Raw genomic sequence first — 24,258 nt, forward strand, 5'->3', positions numbered from 1 at the left:
TGTTTTCTTCCTCCTTCATTCTTTATATATTAGGTGTCAAATTCTGTACTTTTTGTCTATCCCTTGATTGACTTTGGGGATAGTCAATTTAATTTTGTATTTGCCTCGCAATCAGCTGCTCCACCCTCCCTACCATGATTTTACTACCTCTGGTGACAGCTGTCCAACCCTAGGAACACTTCCATCTATAGCAGTCCCTCCAGAATAGACGGCAGAGATGGTTTGTGGGAGGTAAACTCTCTCAGCTTTTGCTTATCTGGAAATTGTTTAATCCCTCCTTCAAATTTAAATGATAATCTTGCCAGATAATGTAATCTTGGTTCCAGGCCCTTCTGCTTCATGGCATTAAATACATCCTGCCATTCTCTTCTGGCCTGTAAGGTTTCTGCTGAAAAGTCTGATATTAGCCTGGTGGGCTTTCCTTTGTATGTGATCTTATTTCTGCCTCTGGCTGCTTTTAACAGTCTGTCCTTAACCTTGATCTTTCCCATTTTAATTACTATGTGTCTTGGTGTTGTCTTCCTTGGGTCCCTTGTGCAGGGGGATCTGTGGATCTCCATGGCCTGAGAGACTATCTCCTTCCCCAGATTGGGGAAGTTTTCAGCAACTACCTCCTCAAAGACACTTTCTATCCCTTTTTCTCTCTCTTCTTCTTCTGGTATCCCTATAATGCGAATATTGTTTTGCTTGGATTGGTCACACAGTTCTCTCAATATTCTTTCATTTTTAGAGATCCTTCTTTCTCTCTGTGCCTCAGATTCTTTGTATTCCTCTTCTCTAGTTTCTATTTCATTTATGTCTCCTCCACCATATCCAACCTGCTTTTAATACCCTCCATTGTGCTCTTAAACGATTGGATCTCCAACCTGAATTCATTCCTGAGTGCTTGGATGTCTTTCCCTACCTCCATTAGCATGTTGATGATTTTTATTTTGAACTCCCTTTCAGGAAGAGTCACGAGGTCCATATCATTTAAATCTTTCTTGGGAGTTGTATTAATAATTCTACTCTGTACAGGGTTCCTTTGGTGTTTCATGTTTGTATATGGCGCCCTCTAGTGTCCAGAAGCTCTACTCTGGAGCTGCTCAGCCCCTGAAGCAATGTCGGGGGGGGGGCAGGGGAGCGGTACTGGTGCCTGTGGGGAAGAAAGAGCTGTTCCCCGCTTCCCGGCTGCTGTGCCTGTCTCCACTGCCTGAGCCAGTGGGCCGGGCACACAGGTATAAGTTTTTGTCCCAGAGCAGCTGGATATGGATCCCTGCTTTCCACAAGCAGCCGGAATCCCCGTCTCCCCAGGAACTCTGCCTGTATTAACTTTCCAACCCAGTAGTCATGCGAGTCTCGTGAAAGCACCATGAAATGTAGGTCTGTGTTCCCAGCGCAGGACTCCGTAGCCAGGTACTCAGCAGTCCCAGGCCTTCCACTCCCTCCCTGCTCCGTTTCTCTTCCTCCCACCGGGGAGCTGGGGTGGGGGCGGGGCTCGGGTCCCGGGAGCCACAGCTCTGGTACGTCACCCCGCTGGCTGAGGTCTGCTCTTTTCCCCAGGTGTGTGCAGTCTGACGCGTCCTCTTTCCTGTTACTCTCTCAGGATTAGTTGCGCCAATTAAATTTTATAATTGTATCCAGTTTTAGGAGGAAGCCCCTGTCTCTCCTCTCACGCTGCCATCTTTGACTATAATTATCTTTTGCTTGCCGAATACGTTTTGCTTCTTGAGTCTCATTATGAATATGAAAGGATTTCCATAGACTGCATTTGTCCCAACACACTAAAGTTGAGAATCTTTCTGATATTCAAATGGTCATGGTTTGGCCAGCAAATCCAGCACTATAGTGGGAACTGTCACGTGTTTTAGAATCATTTGTCAGTTTCTCCCAAAAAGCTTCCCAGGCATTTAGCCAGAGAGACCAAGGGGCTCATGTCTTACTCTCTGCTAGATCTCAGGTTCCCTGTCTCAAAAAGGTAAGAAAAATACAGAATCAAGACGAAAATATACTAGTGTGCTCAGTGCCTCACAAAACTGCTATTAGGCATTCAATCATTCACTTTTCCGTTATTAAAAAAGAAGCCATGCTGGCTTCTAGTTAAAATGGAGTACTAGGAAATAGATTTACTCCACAGCCTTAAACAACAACACAAATAGACAACATACATAAAAAAACATGATTTCAAGATCTATTGAGGATGTCAAATGCTTCATGAAGAGCAGACCGTGAGAGGCTCCTAGTGGCAAAGAGCAGCTCAGACACAGGTGTTGCCTTAACACCCCCATCCTGCCCCAGTCATGTCTGAGTTGCTGGTCCTGGCGTCTATGTAGGTGTCTGAGGAGAGCCGTTCTGGAGGGGGCTGCACCCAGTGAGGCTGAGGTGCAGGTGGGCACCACATTCTGGGCTAGAACAGGCTTTTCCATCGAACCTTGTGAGGTACATGCCCACAAAGCTGAAGGCTGGGACCTCTTTCTTCTGTCCGTTCTTCCTCTCCTCTTCTAGTTTCCCATTGTGCATACACTGATACGTTTAATGCTGTTCCATATGTCTCTGAGGCTCTGTTCATTTTTTGTCATTCTTTTTCTCTTTGTTCTCCAGATTGCATAATTTCTATCAATCTGTCTGCAAGTTCACTAGTTGTTTCTCCTCTGGTTCATTTATATGGTTCAGTCCTTCTAGTGCATTTCACATTTCAGTTAGCGTATTTCTAACTACAATAGTTCCATTTAGTTCTTTCAAAAATAATTTGTCTTTGATCTTCTGTATCTAATGTGACCTTGTCATGCCTTTAATTCTTCCTACGTGGTGGTTTTCTGTAATTCTTTGAACAATACGCATGTAGCTGCTATGAAGCCTTTGTCTGCTAAGCCAAACAGCTGGACCCCACAGTCAGTGTCTGGCATGTGTTGTTGTTTTTTTGGCATGGGTCACATTTTCCTGTTTCTTTGCAGGTCTCAAACATTTTTTGTTGAAAGCAACATTTTAGATAATACAGTTGACCACTGAACAATGAGATGGTTAGGTGTGCTGGAACCCCACACAGTCAAAAATCTGTATATAAGTGGTGATTTCCCCAAAGCTTAACCAATAATAGAACATTGTTGATTTTTTGGTTAATGATAACACAGACTAAATCTACATATGTTGTATGCATTATTGGCCTACCTATCTTTTTTGGTATTTCTAGGCTACTCGGGGTTCATTTTTGACTTCTTAAGAATTGTTGCAAATCTCCAAAAAATTCTCCAATATAGTTATTGAAAAAAATCCATGTGTAAGTGTACCTGTATGGTTCAGTCCCATGTTGCTGAAGGTCAGCTGTGTACTGTGGCAACTCTGGATACTGACCCCTTCCCTGAGGCTTGGCATTGCTTTTGTTTTGCTTTCTGGTTTGATGACTTGCCTGCAGCAGTTCATTGGGGTCTTTGTCACCCACGGTGCATGGCCTGTGATGTCACTGCTCGGGGACAGAGGTCTCGGGCGTATGCGTAGTCTCACTTACTACTAAGGGTGAGTTTGGCTTTAGCCGCACTCTCTTTCATAAGCTTTTGGCTGGCCTGCCTCTGCTGACATCAAGCCCAGCTGCCGGCCTCCACCAACTGCTGGATGACTGCTCTATTGCTATTTCTTACTGTGGTAAGAGAAACGTAACATAATGTACAATTTACTATTTTAACCATTTTTGGGTACAATTCAGTGGCATTGAGTACATTCATATTGTTGTGCAACCATCACCACTCTGTGTCTAGAACTTTTTCATTTTCCTAAGCTGAAACTCTATACCTGTTATGCTCTACTGTTTTTGTCAACAGCAGCTTAATCCAATTAAAGTCCTGCTCATTTCTTTGCAAGGGAGGGCTGTTGCCAGTCTTTGAGGGTTGCTCTAACCCCAGGAAAGCTCTTACTGTCTTTTTGCCTGGTTTGGCTATTAAATTTCTAGCTGATCTACCATTTTGCTTTCTGCCACTAGTGTCATGGATGTAACAGCTGCTGTTAATTGCTTACCCTTAAAATGTCCATTGTTTTTGACAACATCCCTAGGTATGAACTTAACCACACTCTTTTCCAAATTAAACCAGTCCCCTTAGGGAGAGCTGTGGAGCTCTCTGTTCTTATGTCCCGGGTAGAGTCTCTGCACCACTGTGCTGGAGCTGGGAGCGGGCTCAGTGGGGTCAGCAGCCCACTTCTTCCCAAGGGACACTCCTTCTCTTCAAGTGGGGCCCTGGTGGGGTTGGGAGCCCCTAGTCTTCTTGGCTTGCTCCTTCCAACATGGAACTTCTACCCTCTGAGTGAGCTGCTCTGGAAGGAACTGGGGACTAGCATTTCTGTCCTGCTCTGTCTTGGCTAGAGCTTCCGTCCTGTGTAGGGGTTGCTCTCAGTCTGCTCAGCTGCTGCTGATATAGAGACTGTGCAACATGGAGCTGGAGGATGGCGAGAAACGTCACAGGCTTTCCCTCCTGAGATGAAGCCATGGCTGCAGACTGTGCGCTGGGGGCAGGGCAGAGGGGCCCACACTCTGGACCGTTCTCACCTAGAGCAGAGCTTCCTCACACCGGGCTGGGTCGGGAGCGGGGACGGTCACGACTCAACATGCTTTCACTGTTTCTGCCATGACACAACAGATTTTCTTGCATAGATGTTTTTCCATTTGCTCTGTACCCTTAAGACAATTTCCAGATAACTTAATGTTTGTTATTATAATTTTCACCAATTAAATGCTCCTCACGCCACCATTCCAGAAGTCACACCCTCAAGAGAAAGCTTGAAATCCTCAAAGAGAAATTTCTTGAACTGATGTTTTCCTTTGTTTTAAGAAGCTCTTCATTGCCTGTTTAGTCATGGCTTCTCTCTCCTCTCCCCCGCTCCTCTCTTACTGTGGGATTCCAATCACACATGCATCAGACATGTTCACTATGCCCCCCTCACTCTTTGATGAATTTTCTATTTTTTCTCCTCCTCAATGTGTCATTTATTTCAGATATACTATATATATATATTTTTTTTAATAATTATTTTTTATTGAAGGGTAGTTGACACACAGTATTACATTATATGAGTTTCAAGTGTACAACACAGTGGTAGAACATTTATATACATAATTCTAGGTTCCAGCTATCACCCTACCAGGCTGTTACAATATCTTGACTATATTCCTTATGCTATACATTACATCCCGGTTACTAATTTATTTTACCATTGGAAGTCTGTCCTTCTTTTTTTTTTTTTTTTTTTTTGTGAGGGCATCTCTCATATTTATTGATCAAATGGTTGTTAACGACAATAAAATTCTGTATAGGGGAGTCAATGCTCAATGCACAATCATTATTCCACCCCAAGCCTAATTTTTGTCAGTCTCCAATCTTCTGAGGCATAACAAACAAGTTCTTACATGTAGAACAAATTCTTACATAATGAATAAGTTACATAGTGAACAGTACAAGGGCAGTCATCACAGAAACTTTCGGTTTTGCTCATGCATTATGAACTATAAACAGTCAGTTCAAATATGAATACTCATTTGGTTTTTATACTTGATTTATATGTGGATACCACATTTCTCTCTTTATTATTATTATTTTTAATAAAATGCTGAAGTGGTAGGTAGATACAAGATAAAGGTAGAAAACAGAGTTTAGTGTTGTAAGAGAGCACATATAGATGATCAGGTGTGTGCCTGTAGACTATGTGTTAATCCAAGCTAGACCAGGGCAATAAAACATCCACGTATGTAGAAGATTTCTCTCAGAACGGGGGGGTGAGGTTCTAAGCCTCACCTCTGTTGATCCCCAATTTCTCACCTGATGGCCCCCCTGCGACTGTGCCTGTCTTAGGTTGTTCCTCCCTTGAGGAATCTTACCCGTCTCTGGCTAACCAGTCATCTTCCGGGGCCATACAGGGAAATGTGAAGTTGGTAAGTGAGAGAGAAGCCTTATTGTTTGAAAAAGTTAGCTTTTTACTTCTTTGCATATTTATGCCCTGTGGCTTCTATGCCCAGCATTTGTCTTGAGGTATCTTTACCACTTGGAAGAATTATGATACTCGGTAAATTTGATATGAGGCACGAATTCTATTTAAGGGTTGTAATTAGGAAGGAAGAAGAAAAGCTATAGAAGTAGCAGGCGGAAGAAAACATGGGAAGATTGATTATTTCTTTGATATATCTTCTTGTAGAGTAACTTCAGCATGTATAGGTTTTAAGCTACTACTTAAATTGCGCACACACATTAACATAATAGGAGTATAGTTACATAACCAAAGCATACCTGTAATTACCAGCCATCTCCAGTGAAACCAAGAAAACCAGTTAGGCACCTTAGGCATTTGTGAAAACTTATCTATGATATGGTGGATATTGTCCAACTGAACTTGAACAGTCTGAGAGAAATCAGACAAATTAAAACAACCCATTCCTGGGGACTGTTCACATGCCATATGTTCTTTTAACAGTAAATAGTTTGTAGTTGTAAGACTTTGGAGTGCTACAATTTGCACTTCTCCAAATTCTTGGTTGAGTTCCAACAGTATAGATCCAGTCCAATTTTGTTGTTTTACTGTATGCACAGGCCAGCTTAGATATCTCCTTCCTCATTCCCATGGCAAGTCCAGGAACTGGTGGGATGAGTGCATCTACAGCTGTAGCAGTGCGTGGATCTTTGTTGGGGTTTTTTGATGATCATTTTCTGGCATGAGTCTTCCAGAGAGTGCAGATGTTGGAAGTTCTTTTTCATATCGTATCTTAGTTCATTTTCGGGGTAGCCCAATTAGGCTTTGATCCTCTGTATAAACACAAACAGACCCTTTGCCTACACTTTTATATGCCCTTTATACCCTTGTGTAGAACTCGTTGGAGGTTACCACACAGGAACTGCCCTTTTTTTTTTTTTTTTGCTATCACTAATCTACACTTACATGACGAATATTATGTTTACTAGGCTCTCCCCTATACCAGGTCTCCCCTATAAACCCCTTTACAGTCACTGTCCATCAGCATAGCAAAATGTTGTAGAATCACTACTTGCCTTCTCTGTGTTGTACAGCCCTCCCTTTTCTCCTACCCCCCCATGCATGTTAATCTTAATACCCCCCTTCTCCCCCCCCTTATCCCTCCCTACCCACCCATCCTCCCCAGTCCCTTTCCCTTTGGTACCTGTTAGTCCATTCTTGAGTTCTGTGATTCTGCTGCTGTTTTGTTCCTTCAGTTTTTCCTTTGTTCTTATATTCCACAGATAAGTGAAATCATTTGGTATTTCTCTTTCTCCGCTTGGCTTGTTTCACTGAGCATAATACCCTCCAGCTCCATCCATGTTGCTGCAAATGATTGGATTTGCCCTTTTCTTATAGCTGAGTAGTATTCCATTGTGTATATGTACCACATCTTCTTTATCCATTCATCAATTGATGGACATTTAGGTTGCTTCCAATTCTTGGCTATTGTAAATAGTGCTGCAATAAACATAGGGGTGCATCTGTCTTTCTCAAACTTGATTGCTGCGTTCTTAGGGTAAATTCCTAGGAGTGGAATTCCTGGGTCAAATGGTAAGTCTGTTTTGAGCATTTTGATGTACCTCCATACTGCTTTCCACAATGGTTGAACTAACTTACATTCCCACCAGCAGTGTAGGAGGGTTCCCCTTTCTCCACAGCCTCGCCAACATTTGTTGTTGTTTGTCTTTTGGATGGCAGCCATCCTTACTGGTGTGAGGTGATACCTCATTGTAGTTTTAATTTGCATTTCTCTGGTAATTAGCGATGTGGAGCATCTTTTCATATGTCTGTTGGCCATCTGTATTTCTTTTTTGGAGAACTGTCTGTTCAGTTCCTCTGCCCATTTCTTAATTGGGTTATTTGTTTTTTGTTTGTTGAGGTGTGAGGGCTCCTTATATATTCTGGACGTCAAGCCTTTATCGGATGTGTCATTTTCAAATATATTCTCCCATACTGTAGGGATCCTTCTTGTTCTATTGATGGTGTCTTTTGCTGTACAGAAGCTTTTCAGCTTAATATAGTCCCACTTACTCATTTTTGCTGTTGTTTTCCTTGCCCGGGGAGATATGTTCAAGAAGAGGTCACTCATGTTTATGTCTAAGAGGTTTGTGCCTATGTTTTCTTCCAAGAGTTTAATGGTTCCGTGACTTACATTCAGGTCTTTGATCCATTTTGAGTTTACTTTTGTATATGGGGTTAGACAATGGTCCAGTTTCATTCTCCTACATGTAGCTGTCCAGTTTTGCCAGCACCACCTGTTGAAGAGACTGTCATTTCGCCATTGTATGTCCATGGCTCCTTTATCAAATATTAATTGACCATATATGTCTGGGTTAATGTCTGGATTCTCTAGTCTGTTCCATTGGTCTGTGGCTCTGCTCTTGTGCCAGTACCAAATTGTCTTGATTACTATGGCTTTATAGTAGAGCTTGAAGTTGGGGAGTGAGATCCCCCCTACTTTATTCTTCTTTCTCAGGATTGCTTTGGCTATTCGGGGTCTTTGGTGTTTCCATATGAATTTTTGAATTATTTGTTCCAGTTCATTGAAGAATGTTGCTGGTAGTTTGATAGGGATTGCATCAAATCTGTATATTGCTTTGGGCAGGATGGCCATTTTGATGATATTAATTCTTCCTAGCCACGAGCATGGGATGAGTTTCCATCTGTTAGTGTCCCCTTTAATTTCTCTTAAGAGTGACTTGTAGTTTTCAGAGTATAAGTCTTTCACTTCTTTGGTTAGGTTTATTCCTAGGTATTTTATTTTTTTTGATGCAATTGTGAATGGAGTTGTTTTCCTGATTTCTCTTTCTGTTGGTTCATTGTTAGTATATAGGAAAGCCACAGATTTCTGTGTGTTGATTTTGTATCCTGCAACTTTGCTGTATTCCGATATCAGTTCTAGTAGTTTTGGGGTGGAGTCTTTAGGGTTTTTTATGTACAGTATCATGTCATCTGCAAATAGTGACAGTTTAACTTCTTCTTTACCAATCTGGATTCCTTGTATTTCTTTATTTTGTCTGATTGCCGTGGCTAGGACCTCCAGTACTATGTTAAATAACAGTGGAGAGAGTGGGCATCCCTGTCTAGTTCCTGATCTCAGAGGAAATGCTTTCAGCTTCTCGCTGTTCAATATAATGTTGGCTGTGGGTTTATCATAGATGGCCTTTATTATGTTGAGGTACTTGCCCTCTATTCCCATTTTGCTGAGAGTTTTTAACATGAATGGATGTTGAACTTTGTCAAATGCTTTTTCAGCATCTATGGAGATAATCATGTGGTTTTTGTCTTTCTTTTTGTTGATGTGGTGGATGATGTTGATGGACTTTCGAATGTTGTACCATCCTTGCATCCCTGGAATGAATCCCACTTGGTCATAGTGTATGATCCTTTTGATGTATTTTTGAATTCGGTTTGCTAATATTTTGTTGAGTATTTTTGCATCTACGTTCATCAGGGATATTGGTCTGTAGTTTTCTTTTTTGGTGGGGTCTTTGCCTGGTTTTGGTATTAGGGTGATGTTAGCTTCATAGAATGAGTTTGGGAGTATCCCCTCCTCCTCTATTTTTTGGAAAACTTTAAAGAGAATGGGTATTATGTCTTCCCTGTATGTCTGATAAAATTCCGAGGTAAATCCATCTGGCCCGGGGGTTTTGTTCTTTGGTAGTTTTTTGATTACCTCTTCAATTTCGTTGCTGGTAATTGGTCTGTTTAGATTTTCTGTTTCTTCCTGGGTCAATCTTGGAAGGTTATATTTTTCTAGGAAGTTGTCCATTTCTCCTAGGTTTCCCAGCTTGTTAGCATATAGGTTTTCATAGTATTCTCCAATAATTCTTTGCATTTCCGTGGGGTCCGTCGTGATTTTTCCTATCTCATTTCTGATACTGTTGATTTGTGTTGACTCTCTTTTCTTCTTAATAAGTCTGGCTAGAGGCTTATCTATTTTGTTTATTTTCTCAAAGAACCAGCTCTTGGTTTCATTGATTTTTGCTATTGTTTTATTCTTCTCAATTTTATTTATTTCTTCTCTGATCTTTATTATGTCCCTCCTTCTGCTGACCTTAGGCCTCATCTGTTCTTCTTTTTCCAATTTTGATAATTGTGACATTAGACCATTCATTTGGGATTGCTCTTCCTTTTTTAAATATGCTTGGATTGCTATATACTTTCCTCTTAAGACTGCTTTTGCTGTGTCCCACAGAAGTTGGGGCTTAGTGTTGTTGTTGTCATTTGTTTCCATATATTGCTGGATCTCCATTTTGATTTGGTCATTGATCCATTGATTATTTAGGAGCGTGTTGTTAAGCCTCCATGTGTTTGTGAGCCTCTTTGCTTTCTTTGTACAGTTTATTTCTAGTTTTATGCCTTTGTGGTCTGAAAAGTTGGTTGGTAGGATTTCAATCTTTTGGAATTTTCTGAGGCTCTTTTTGTGGCCTAGTATGTGGTCTATTCTGGAGAATGTTCCATGTGCACTTGAGAAGAATGTATATCCCACTGCTTTTGGATGTAGAGTTCTATAGATGTCTATTAGGTCCATCTGCTCTACTGTGTTGTTCAGTGCTTCCGTGTCCTTACTTATTTTCTGCCCAGTGGATCTATCCTTTGTGGTGAGTGGTGTGTTGAAGTCTCCTAGAATGAATGCATTGCAGTCTACATCCCCCTTTAGTTCTGTTAGTATTTGTTTCACATATGCTGGTGCTCCTGTGTTGGGTGCATATATATTTAGAATGGTTATATCCTCTTGTTTGACTGAGCCCTTTATCATTATGTAGTGTCCTTCTCTATCTCTTGTTACTTTCTTTGTTTTGAAGTCTATTTTGTCTGATATTAGTACTGCAACCCCTGCTTTCTTCTCACTGTTGTTTGCTTGAAATATGTTTTTCCATCCCTTGACTTTTAGTCTGTACATGTCTTTGGGTTTGAGGTGAGTTTCTTGTAAGCAACATATAGATGGGTCTTGCTTTTTTATCCATTCTGTTACTCTGTGTCTTCTGATTGGTGCATTCAACCCATTAACATTTAGGGTGACTATTGAAAGATATGTACTTATTGCCATTGCAGGCTTTAAATTCGTGGTTACCAAAGGCTCAAGGTTAGCCTCTTTAGTATCTTACTGCCTAACTTAGCTCGCTTATTGAGCTGTTATATACACTGTCTGGAGAGTCTTTTCTTCTCTCCCTTCTTGTTCCTCCTCCTCGATTCTTCATATGTTGGGTGTTTTGTGCTGTGCTCCTTCTAGGAGTGCTCCCATCTAGAGCAGTCCCTGTAAGATGTTCTGTAGAGGTGGTTTGTGGGAAGCAAATTCCCTCAGCTTTTGTTTGTCTGGGAATTGTTTAATCCCACCGTCATATTTGAATGATAGTCGTGCTGGATACAGTATCCTTGGTTCAAGGCCCTTCTGTTTCATTGTATTAAATATATCATGCCATTCTCTTCTGGCCTGTAGGGTTTCTGTTGAGAAATCTAACGTTAGCCTGATGGGTTTCCCTTTATAGGTGACCTTTTTCTCTCTAGCTGCCTTTAACACTCTTTCCTTGTCCTTGATCTTTGCCATTTTAATTATTATGTGTCTTGGTGTTGCCCTTCTTGGATCCTTTCTGTTGGGGGTTCTGTGTATTTCCGTGGTCTGTTTGATTACTTCCTCCCCCAGTGTGGGGAAGTTTTCAGCAATTATTTCTTCTAAGATACTTTCCATCTCTTTGCCTCTCTCTTCTTCTTCTGGGACCCCTATAATACGGATATTGTTCCTTTTAGATTGGTCACACAGTTCTCTTAATATTGTTTCATTCCTGGAGATCCTTTTGTCTCTCTCTATGTCAGCTTCTATGCGTTCCTGTTCTCTGATTTCAATTCCATCAATGGCCTCTTGCATTCTATCCATTCTGCTTATAAACCCTTCCAGAGTTTGTTTCATTTCTGCGATCTCCTTTCTGGCATCTGTGATCGCCTTCCGGACTTCATCCCATTTCTCTTGCGTATTTCTCTGCATCTCTGTCAGCATGTTTATGATTCTTATTTTGAATTCTTTGTCAGGAAGACTGGTTAGGTCTGTCTCCTTCTCTGGTGTTGTCTCTGTGATCTTTGTCGGCCTGTAGCTTTGCCTTTTCATGGTGATAGGAATAGTCTGCAGAACTGGGACGAGTGACGGCTGGAAGGACTTCCTTTCTTGTTGGTTTGTGGCCCTCCTCTCCTGGGAGAACAGTGACCTCTAGTGGCTTGTGCTGCGCAGCTGCGCGCAGACAGGGTTTCTGCTTCCTGCCCGGCTGCTATGGAGTTAATCTCCGCTGTTGCTGTGGGCGTGGCCTGGCTGGGGCAGCTACTCCAAAGTGGTGGAGTCGCGTTGGAGCAGGAGCTGCTGGGAGGCTATTTATCTCCGTAAGGGGCCTCCCTGCTCCCTGCAGCCCAGGGGTTAGGGTGCCCAGAGATCCCGGATTCCCTACCTCTGGATTAAGTGACCCGCCCTGCCCCTTTAAGACTTCCAAAAAGCACCCGCCAAAACAAAACAACGACCACAAAAAAAAACAAGAAAAAAAATTTTTTTAATTAAAAAAAAAAATTTTTTTTAATTAAAAAAAAAAGGTGGTCGTTCGTTTTTCTTTATTCTCCGGTGCCAGCCTCAGGCCTCTGCTCACCGGTCTTTCTGCCCTGTTTCCCTAGTATTGGGGTCCCTGTCCCTTTAAGACTTCCAAAAAGCGCTCGCCAAAACAAAGCAGCAAAAAAGCAAAAAAAAAAAAAAAATGGTCACGCGCTTTTCTTATGTCCTCTGTCGCCCAGCCTCCAGTGCCTGCTCACTGTTCTTGCTGCCCTGTTTTCCCAGTATCGAGGGCCCTGCACTCTGGCCCGGATGGCTGGGGCTGGGTGCTCGGCAGTCCTGGGCTCCGTCTCCCTCCCGCTCTGCCTGCTCTTCTCCCGCCGGGAGCTGGGGGGAGGGGCGCTCGGCTCCCGCGGGGCCGGGGCTTGTATCTTACCCCCTTCGCGAGGCGCTGGGTTCTCTCAGGTGCGGATGTGGTCTGGATGTTGTCCTGTGTCCTCTGGTCTTTATTCTAGGAAGGGTTGTCTTTGTTATATTTTCATAGATATATGTTGTTTTGGGAGGAGATTTCCGCTGCTCTACTCACGCCGCCATCTTCCGCCCCTCTCCCAGATATACTATATTTTACAGTTCTAGAATTTCCATTTGAATTTTTAAATATTTTATTTCCCTTGTGAAAATCCTCATCTTTTTAATGCATTTATTCTGTCCATGGTGTCTCTATTTTCTTTAATATACTTATTAAAATTATTTTAAAGTTCTTGGCTGTTAATTTCTCCAAAGTTCTTTTCCCTGGAATTTTAACTTCTCTGGTCTTCATTGCTTCAGAGGGAACTGGATGCCCTTAGATAAGTCATTCTTGTATTTTATATTTTATATGAATTTTCTATGTAAAATTCATATATTTTATATGATGTCATTGGGATAAATACTGGTCTGCCACAAGCTACTTCATCCTAACATAAGCAGAGGTGCTAGACTACATTTTAAAGTATTTTGGTTTATTGTTTTCACTTTTTCCTCTGAGAGTTCCAGGGATGTGTCTGTTGTCTGTCAGATAGCCAGTGCCTTTCTTCCAGACCTATGTCTTTCCATCTAATCATTTTTATCTCTGTATTTATTTGTGTTTAATGTTTTCACTTTTCTTATTGTGTCCTCTGTGTCTCTTGCTGAGTTCTGTCTTGTCTCTTTTATCTCTTGTGTTTCTGTCTTGTGTCAATTAAGTTTTATTTAATTTGCCAAGTTGTCTTATTTTTTCTGTTTATTTCTAAACTCTACCAGTTACCTCCCCAGGTTGTTCATACATCTCTGCCATGTTATTTTATTGTACTTTTAGGTATTTCTTGAGAGTTGCAAATTCTTTGTTGTTTATTTTTAAATTAATATTGGAAAGTTGGGTTATAATGTCCTCTGTATCATGTCAAACCATTAGGATGGCTTTTCTTTATCTGCAGTGAAATTTCTTTTCTCTTTTATTCAGGCCTCTCCTTAGAGACTGTCTTTCTAGACATTGAAGACTTATTATAAGTCCATATTAGAATGTTTGGATATTTTTCTGCAGGTAATAGCAGATGAATATCTCCTGTGGGGGCTATTATAGGGGTAAGGGGTAATTGTCCCAGTTTCTGAGCTCATAGGAAGAACAGTTTCTTTAATACATGGCCCCTCTGTGTAGCTGATTGGGGGTGGGCACCCCTACTACCAGCTCCCTGTCCTCATTTATTTTATGGCCAGTTGCTGTCACCAAGAGTGATGCCCCCAGCCCCCTTTCCACTCTACCACCCCATTCATGCTTATTTTTTTTCCGTCAGATTTGCACTTTGCAATTTCCACTCAGGACAGGGCCCTTTACTTCTGGGCATGAATTTTCTTGGAAGTTTTTCTCTACCTGTGACATCAGTTGGATTCTCTTGTCAGTTCTGATGGGTATGTAATTTATACAGAAATTGGGGTTTGGGATTTTCTCTGTCTCCTAGTTTTGCTAAAAACATAGCTTGTTACCCCCCTTCTTTATTGATGTATATGGTTTCCAGGTGAAGAGGGAGCTTTTAGCATTAAGATGCCCTGTATTTCTATCAGAACTGCAACTTCCACTGTCATTTAGAAAAACAGACACAACAGTTTGTAACCTCAATGAAACAAAACACAGACAAAACAGTGTCAATAACATACTAGGTATTAGGCTTATGGGCAAATTAACTTTTGCTCTTTTTACTCCTCTGTAGTTCATGCCATCTAATTTTTAGCAATAGAAGAAAAGTCAAACTTATGTAAGTAAGAAGAAAACATTATTTAAATTTAAAAAGTGGGCATAATCGTGGATGGTGGGTTTGCCCAGTTTCTGAATGCTTGGGAGATGTGGTGGCTTAGAGTCAACGGTTTAGGCATCTGGAAAGGACAGTGTGGCACCAAGGAGAGCTGTCAGTGCGAGCCTCGCAGCATCAGAAACTGAGCAGCGCTGAGGAAGCACATCCTCAGGTCGCCTAGGATGAATGACTCTCCGTGGTGACAGCTCTCACTGCACTAGGAAGCTCGATAAAAGAGGCCACTTCCCAGTCTGTTCATGGATCTGTGAAGCGCCTCCTTAAAGGCCCTGTTCATCTTTACAAGTCCATTGATTGTCCTATTTCACGTATTCTGGAAACTGTCTGGCATACTCTGTTTTTCTGTCTTTAATTTTGCAGCCTCAAAGTGAGGCATACTCATCACCCTAAGAGCCACTGACCAACCACAAAGGCAAGAACCGATGATCTATGTTCTTGAACTTGTATGTTTGTGTCATTGTCAGTGGGATGATGTGAGAATTGTAGTAATTTGTTTATGGATTCCTAAGAAAATTGGATCCACTCAACCAGTCATAGATGCATAGTCGTTCACTCATGACCTGGTGTTTATTCTTTGTTTATATCTTAGCAGATATCAGTATTATGCAGTTGAGTTTATGGTCTTGGAGTGGGTGGCTAATTTTCCTTTCGTACTTGCACAATTAGCGGTAAATAAAACTTCACCAGTGCGCCTCAACTTTCCACTTACAGAGTTACTAAGAACAACACCTTTGAGATAAGGTAAGAATGTCCCCTCAGAAATCAACAAGGATAACAAAAAGTTAAATTTAGAAATATCTGCTTGTAATATCAAAGAGGTAATGTTGAACCATTCTTATCTCAAAAGGATTGCATTAAATATTCCATTAATTGTCAGAGTTAAATTGTGATATGCAATCATCTCTTTGTGCCTCTTATAGCTATAGTCAAGTTTATAAAATAATGTAGAATTATATTTGATGAGATTACTGCTTTAAACTTTCTCCATTCTTTGTAAAATGATCCATATCAAATAATATGAAAAAATACTCTGGAGAAGGCATTTCTGTTTGCTGTTTGTCCCTCAGATGAAGAAGTCAGTTCTTGCCTGAGCTTTTAGGTCTCAACTGTACTTAAATTTCCATGCTGGGAGAAACAAAGTCTGCCTTTGAGTCAAGCGTCTGACTTTCACCTGAGCAAGACTCACCCAGTCCTCCTGGCGTGGGCGAAACCACCCCAGTCTCGGGAGCCTGCAGTTCCCCACTGCTCTTTGCAGCCACATTCCATGTTTCCTTGATCCTACTGGACACTGCCATAGGCCTTCCAGCACCTCGATCTCCAAATCCAGGTAAAAGTCTTACCAACTTTCCTCCTCTGGACACTGAGAAGGGCACACACACCCCAAACTGCCGGGGGTCGCTCTGGACTTGACAGTGCATGGGTTTGAGGTATTGCCTCTGTCTCCCCTAGAGGCTGAGTGCAGTGGAGGGTCCACCTCCCAGGGCTGATCTGGGTGTCTGCATGGTGGACGCAGGGGACCAGAGGGCTGGAGAAACAAAGAGAGCCTGGCCCCTAAGCCTCTGCAGGCAGTGCCTGTTAGGAGAAACAGGCCTGAAGAGGGCAGGCACTTGTCTAAGGTCACTCTGGGTCCTAACAGGTGCTCTTTCCTCACCGAGTAGACAAACGTCCAAGGCTGGCTCAGAATCAAGCAAACAGGGAAATTTGGCACTTAGGTGAGCTGCTGTGAACGTTTCCTGTGAAAGGCACTTGCTCCGCCTGTGTGCGCAGGTTCTGACTGTCACAGGGTCCTCAGATGTCCCACAGAGGACCACCCTGGGCACCTAGCCCTCCATGGCGAGCGAGGGCCTCCTCTCAGTGTGTCTGCCTGCATTTCGTGCCCCCTCTCATTGTGTAGCCCAGCCCTGTGGCTGAGAAAGTGGCATTGGCACCCCTGCCCCTGATTTGGAACTTTGGAGGGTGTACATATTTAAATGACCCTGTCCCTCACTTCTTCACCTTTATTTTTCCTGTTTCAGAGAAGGTTGCTTTACTTGAATTGCACTTTCCAGGAAATCACATTACCTCTCCCACCAACCCAGCGTTTTATGCGTTTGGGCCTCTCAGCTGAAGTCTATGAGCAGCAGGAATGCTGTGTGTGAGGAGATGACGCGCTCATTGTAACATTGCTGCAGGTGTGGTTTCCTTTCAATTGTGTTAAATGTTGGTGAGATGAACAGTGTGCAGGAAAGGAAGGAAAACGGTGAGGAGAGACCCGAAAATAGGTTCTTGGGTGTGGCTAATGCTGGAGCCCCAGGCAGTAGGACTCGGGCTGGGAGGGGCTGTCAGCCTGCTCACGGAGACGCCAGTGGTAGGAATGTCTGGGGCGTGAACCTGCAGCCATGATGCTGTGGGGAGCCCTGGACATTTTCCTGATGGGAGCCCCGCCTAGGGCTGGACCTGCCCTTGCAGTTATGATTGCAGGATGCACCTCAGCCACAACCACAGGCGACTTTGAAAAAACTAGGTTTACCACTCTCAGATCCTGAAGGGTGCATGGCATGCCCAGGACCACAAAAGAAGGCCTTGAGTACAGAAAAAGAAGGTGTGGACTTGGGGCTCTGCCTGTAAGGGATCTAGGGTGGGGGCCTAGGGTCTCCCAGGTTCACTCTTCATTGGCGCACCGAAGAGCAGGATCAGGGTGTGAGAATGGGAGATGTAAGGTCACTTCAGCAGCGGATTATCTAGGTCACCCGGGGCTTTCCAAAAGGGGGTCATCATGGGTGGTGTGGCCTGGCTCTTATCTGCTTGAGTAGCTGGAAATGTGTTTATTTGGGATTGATGTCTTTGAAAGGGATGTCTCAGCAATCAAAAGCTTAATATCACGGGGTACAATTTAAACCTCCATTGGACCTTTTAATTTTAAAATGTACATATTTCACAATAAGAAAGCTATCAGGGAGATGGAAAATCTGGCCTCCTTTTCAGCTTTACTGGAGAGGAAAAGGAGAGCCCCCCCCCCACAGTACAGCTCTCATCATCTAACGATACACGTTATTTCGGTTTCCTTTTCATTGTTCCTGAGCATGACTCTCTCCAGGATCACAGGGAGAGGTGGTGGTCTTCTGGCACCAGATTCAGGCTTGCCTGTGTTCTCTGGCTGTTCATCATTTTCTCACTCTAATTTCTAGGATGTAGGAAACGTCCTGAAGATGCAAGGAGCTTAGAAATAGGGTCAATTTCATAACTCATGGATATATAGTCTCCTGAATTGGTTGTTTAGAAATCAGATTGCCAGAGATGGGGTGGGGTGGATGGGGGCAGACAAAATGGGTGCAAGTGGTCAAAACCTAACTTCAATTTATAAAAAAATGACCAGGGATGTAATGTATGGCAAGGTGGCTATGGTGAATAATACTGTATTGAATATTTGAGGTTGCTAAGAGAGTAGATCTTAAAAGTTCATATCACAAGAGACTGTAATGGGGTATGTGGGGAGGACTTGATAATACAGGGGATCTAGTAACCATCATGTTGTTTAATTAATTGTACATTAATGATAAAAAATTCAGATTACAAGAAAGAAATATTGTATTTATATGTGGTGAGAGGTGTTAACTAGACTTACTGTGGCAATCATTTACAAATAGATACAAATACTGAATCTTCATGATGTGCAGTTGAAACTAATATAATGTGTCAATTATATCTCAATAAAAACAAAAGTTTACTGCAAGGGTAAAAGAATAAAACAGGCTGCAAACATGCCCACAGGTCTGGCGCACCACCTCGCACCCACAGCAGCACTGTCTGTGTTCATGGGCATGGACTCCCTGGAAGGCAGGAAACCATCCACAGGTCCCTCCACGACAGCTACAGGAGAAGAGCTTGAGTGACTCTTTGACGTCTGGCCCTTAAGCACCAAATTGGGTAGTGACTTTGTTAGCTTACCCTGATTCTGTTCTATAATCTGACTTTTTCCCCTAGTAGAGTCCTAAATGACCCTCGCTTAATGTAAGCCTATCCTTGTAACATTTCTTTGTATGATGTATAGTATTTCTGTCACTTTATTCTGTTCAAGTCTTGGCTTCCTAGGGAAGCACTGAGCTTCTTGGGGATACGTGGTCTTACATTGTTGCTGTGCCTTCAGGGCACCTAGCACTGAATTTGGATATCGAATATGCTTAGTAGTTATTTGTGGCTTGCTATGATTAAACCTTGAGTTCCACACAGGGTATTCTGTACAATGAATTGTATTTTCTATATTTTGAGTATGGCACCTCTTCTACATAAAGAGTCTGCAAACTACCACCCAAATCAGGTCACCCATGTTTTTGTAAAAAAAAAAAATTTGATTGGGACAGAGTTACACCCATTCATTTGAGAATAGTCTGTGGCTATTTTCACACTGCTGTGGGAGAGCTCTGTAGTTAGGGCAGAAAAACCACAGGCCTCCAAGCCAAAGTATGGACTACTTGTCACTTACAGGGTTATGAATTTTCCAGCCTCTATTCCATTTATTTTAGTGAAGTTTAATTACCATACAACATTATATTAGTTTCAAGTATGCAACATAATGATTCAATATTTGTATTTATGGCAAAATGACCACCATAAACCTGGTTAACATCCATCACTAAAAAGAGTTGCAGATTTGTTTCTTGTGATGAGGACTTAAAAGGTCTCCTCTTTTAGCAACTTCCAAATATGCAGTAGAGTATTATTCACCATAGTCACCATGCCGTATATTATATCCCCGTGATATTTATTGTATAACTGGATGTCTGTTCCTCCTGACTCCCTTCACACATTTTGCCCATTTTCTATCCCCCACATCTGACAACCAGCAATATGTTCTCTTCATCTATGAGCTTGGATTTCCTTTCTTGTGTTCTTTTCAGATTTTACATGTAAATGAGATCACATGGCAGCTGACTGTTTCTTTATACAGGTATCTGTCAATGCAAATGTAGGTTGTATCCATATTTTGGCTATTGCTGATCACGGGGGTGCACATACCTTGTGAGTAAGTGTTTTCATTTGCTTCAGATAAATACCCACACTGAAAAGTGGAATTCCTGGATTATATGGTAGTTGTATCTGTAATATTTTGAGGAACCTCCATACTGCTTTCCATAGTGACTGCATCAATTTGAATTCCCACCATTGGTGCACGAGTCTTTCCTTTTCTCTGTATTCTCACCAACACTTATTTCCTCCCTTTTTATTATTGGCTATTCTAACAGGTGTGAAGTGATATGTCATTGTGGTTTGATTTTCATTTCCTGATGTTTAGAGCATCTTTTTATATACCTGTTTTCCACCTATATGTCTTTGGGGAAACGTCTATTCAGATCCTTAGCCCATTTTTAAAGAGATGGTTTTTTTTTTTGCTACTGAGTTGTGTGAGCTCTCTATATATTTTGAATATTAACCCCCTACCTGATATATGATTTATAAATAACCTGTCCCACTCAGTAGATTGCCTTTCATTGTGTTGATGGTTTCCACTGCTCCACTCTTTACTCTGACTTAACTGCACCTGAGCTCAAGGTATATGCGGGAAGTTGTTTGCTGAGAACTGTGCTCCACAAAGACTTTGCTTTAGAAGTGGTGGTTATGGGCCTGGGGAGGTATCAGAAAGAAGACAAACAGACATCTTAAAGGCCAGAGAAGACAATTCTCCACCCTAGAACATGTGCTCAGATTTCTCTGCCCTTGAGATATGCCTATATAAGAGGGTAAATATTTTAACTGCTACCAAGTTATGGAGATTAACTGTCGGATAAAGAGATCAGATGAAGGAGGCGAGGAAAAACCTAACATATGAAGAGGAATGCTTCCCCTAGATGCAGGCTCCCTAAATCTACATACAGGAGTTACAGCTACAACACAGGAGAACCCCTGCTCAGTCACCGAAGCAATCCCCTGAAGGGGTATCTGGACGGAGCTGAAGAGGCAAGAGGGCCAAGCTCAACACAGGATTCTGCAGGCGTCTTTCTGTTAAGGGGACGCATCGTTGACACAAAAGCCCCTGCGCAGGGGGCTGAGTTTTGGGTACTGGCCGTGGTGCTGAATAGCAGGCGGTGAGGCGTGGCGCTGGCCGTGGTGCTGAACGCGTTCAGGCGCTGTGATGAATGCTTCCATGCTCCGTAGGGTTTGCGGTGCAGTTTGACCTGGCGGTGACACATAACGGGAGACACAAGTACAAGAACATAAATGGAGTGACGTTTGTCTGTAAATCATGACCGGGGCGCACCAGCGCTGCACTTGTGTGAGCTCGCTTCCCAGAGGAAATGAGGTTAAAACGACAATGTGAAGGATGGTGTATTATTTTTTGCGGAGAAGAGAGGTGCATGATATTAGGAAAGGAGTTCATGCCACAGGATTTCAACTCTAGGAATAAAAGAAAAGAGAAGGGAACTAATGAAAAAGGACCTGAGAGGTTCACGGGAGGGTGACTCCAGGCCTGGCTTAGATACTGGACCCATCAGGGGGTGGGGAGTACCTCCTTATGAAATTCATTCAAATTTCTGTTTGGCTGAGGTCTATCTGAATTTATCTCCCAGAGTATAGTCTCTCCAGAGTAAAGTCAGAAAAGTTTGTGAGAAAAACGAGTCAGAGAGAGTGGTGCATGTGCTTGGCCACGGCCGAGAAGTGCGGAGTCAGCAAATCATAGAACTCCCCCCTCTCCCTACCCCCGACCTCACCAACGTGAAAGATCAAGGTCATGTTTGAGTAGAGGGACTGATGAGGTTGAGGTCCACATGGAGGCAGGCTCCTGGGCACTGCAGGGGACCTGTGGTGGGCTCCAGCCAGGCAGCTAGCCAGAAATAAATTACTGAGGCTTTCAGGACTGAAAACCTCATGCCCATTTCTGATGGAAGACCATGCATATGCGAAAGAGGGTAGCTGACTCTGTCAGTGACATGGAGAGATCACTACCAAATATCCTTGGGGGAAAAGCCAGTGAGTCAGAAGAAGTAAAGGACATAATCCCAGAAAAGATGCTCATGCCCTTGGGGGATGGTGAGTATTTTACTTCCTCATTACAGAAGTCTATGCTGCTTGGATTTTAAAAGAAATAGGCAGAAAAACTTAAAGCTATGTTCATTTGGGAGGAATAAAATGAAGAGAAGAGCATTATTGAAGACAAATAATATGTGTGACTTCTGATGGCCTCCAGGGTGAGCAGAGGCTATTGGGTCCAGAGTGATGGCTGTTTAAGCAGAGAGATTATAAGGACCTAGAGAAAATGGAAAATGAAAATAAGGTTATGATAATCCTTGCACTTGTACTGACCAATAGTAATAAACCCTTTCTTTCTAGTCAAACTATGGAGTAAGAAAGAAACTTCAATCTCTGTGAACTGATTGAAAGATCATGCACACAGCCATGAGTAACCAGACACTGGTGATATAATTCATCCTGTGTGGTTTCTCAGCAGTGCCACAGCTCTGGGTGCTCTTCTTTGTCCCCTTTCCCTCCCTCTATACCATGGCACTCTCTGGAAATTCCCTCACTGTGGCAGCCATCGCCTTTACCTCCAGGCTCCACACCCTCATGTACTTGTTCTTGGTCGACTTGGCTGTTTTTGATGTTGTCTGTGCCTGCACTGTGGTGCCCAAGCTGCTTGAGATCCTGGTGGCAGAGAAGAGAGGCATCTCTTACTGGGGCTGCGTGGCCCAGGTGTACTTCCTGACGTGGTCTCTAGCAGCAGAATTACTGCTCTTCACCACCATGGCTTATGACCGCTACCTGGCCATCTGCCAGCCTCTGCACTATGGATCCATGATGAGCCCCAGGGTGTGTGTGGTGCTGGCTGGGGCTGTGTGGGGCATCAGCGTGCTCGGTGCTGGAGTCAATGCCTGCCTGATTTTACGGTTGACCTTCTGTGGGTCCAACATGATCGATCACTTCTTCTGTGAGATCCCCCCTCTGCTACTGCTGTCCTGTTCCTCCATGTATGTGAATGACATCATGTGAATTATGGCTGACATCTTCTTTGCTGTGCTGAATTTCCTACTTACCATGGTGTCCTGTGGCTTCGTCATCTCCACCATGCTGAAGATGCGTACAGCCAAGGGGAAGAGGCGAGCCTTTTCCACCTGCTCCTCCCACCTCATCGCGGTCAGCATGTACTACTCCACCATCATCTACACCTACCTGAACCCCGGCTCCAGATACTCTTCTGGGACGGGCAAGGTGGTGGCTGTGCTTTATTCCACTGTGAGGCCCACACTGAACCCTCTCATCTACATTCTGAGGAACAAGGATGTCAAGGCAGCTCTCAAAAAAGTCTTGATGCTCATGGTGGAAAAAGTGTCAATTGGCAGTCTCTAAAGTTTGTGTTCTTTGTTGCTTTCTCACATGATCCTTGTGAGATGTGTCCCACTTGTTATTAATATCTTATTTCTATGGGGTTGCTGCTGACATTTTCAATGCCCCCTGTTGTGAAAACATTCCTTCATTGACTCACCATAGCATCTATATTTGATGTGGAGTTCAACCTCCTTTTACTGAGAGTTTGGGGTTCCTAGAAATAAACACATAGTAACAAGGAACAGATTCATTACATCTCATACAGCTTGGACTTCCCACCAACCTAGAGTCTCTACCTACATCGTATAAACCTCCATTGGGAAGCTGTCAGTTCAATTCCATCAAAAGTGCCCCTGTAGAGCTACCCAAATTTCTGCCCAGGCTAAATGGATCATGGCCCCGAAATGCAGAATAAGTTTCTCCTGTGATGGTTAACTTTATGTATCAACTTGACTGGTCTAAGGGATGCCCAGACAACTGGTAGAACATTATTTCTGGGTATGTCGGTGAAGGTGTCTCTGGAGAAGAGTAGCATTTGAATAGGTAAACTAGGTAAAGGAGGTTGTCCTCTCCTGTGGGAGTGGGCATCCCCCAAATTGTTGATGGCCTGAATAGAGCAAAAGGGGAAAGAAGGGTGAATTCATTCTCTTTGACGTTCAGCTTCAGACTAGTACTTACACCACTGTCCCCAATTATCACACCTTCAGACTTTGACTGAATCACACCATCAGCTCCTCTGGGCCTTCAGCTTGCAGAAGGCAAGTTATGGGTCTTCTTGGCCTCCATGATCACATGAGCCAATTCTGATAATAAATCTCCATATCTATGTATAGATGTATATGCACATGATATTGTAAAATACAGAATTATACAATAGTATATATACATATAGTATACATATAATTATACATATTGTGTACATATATGTGCATTATATATGTGTGTATGTATACATATATATATATCAGCCATCACAAGTCTACATGTATGTATATCTCCTGTTGGTTCTGTCTCTCTGAAGAACCCTGATGAAGACATGTCCCTTCCCATTCAGACTGCCATGGAATCCCTGGTCCAGAGATACACTAGGAACTGCATGACCCAAGACTACACCCTCTTTGAGTCTTGTGTAGACATTAC

At 42.8% G+C, this 24,258-nt stretch overlaps 1 protein-coding gene, 1 long non-coding RNA gene and 1 pseudogene across 2 annotated transcripts in view; all 3 read left to right on the forward strand.

Moving 5' to 3' along the window:
* The window catches only part of LOC118923230 (olfactory receptor 13A1-like), an 83,313-nt gene that overhangs the window by 10,657 nt on the left and 48,398 nt on the right, over window positions 1-24,258 (forward strand). The window lies entirely within an intron of this gene.
* LOC130684673 (uncharacterized) overlaps window positions 1-24,258 on the forward strand; it is a 77,787-nt gene that overhangs the window by 5,131 nt on the left and 48,398 nt on the right. The gene's annotated exons all lie outside the window — the stretch shown is intronic.
* On the forward strand, window positions 21,933-23,867 carry LOC118923229 (olfactory receptor 13A1-like; annotated as a pseudogene).

This window comes from Manis pentadactyla, chromosome 8, assembly GCF_030020395.1.
Source record: "Manis pentadactyla isolate mManPen7 chromosome 8, mManPen7.hap1, whole genome shotgun sequence".
NCBI classification, from domain to species: Eukaryota; Metazoa; Chordata; class Mammalia; order Pholidota; family Manidae; genus Manis; species Manis pentadactyla.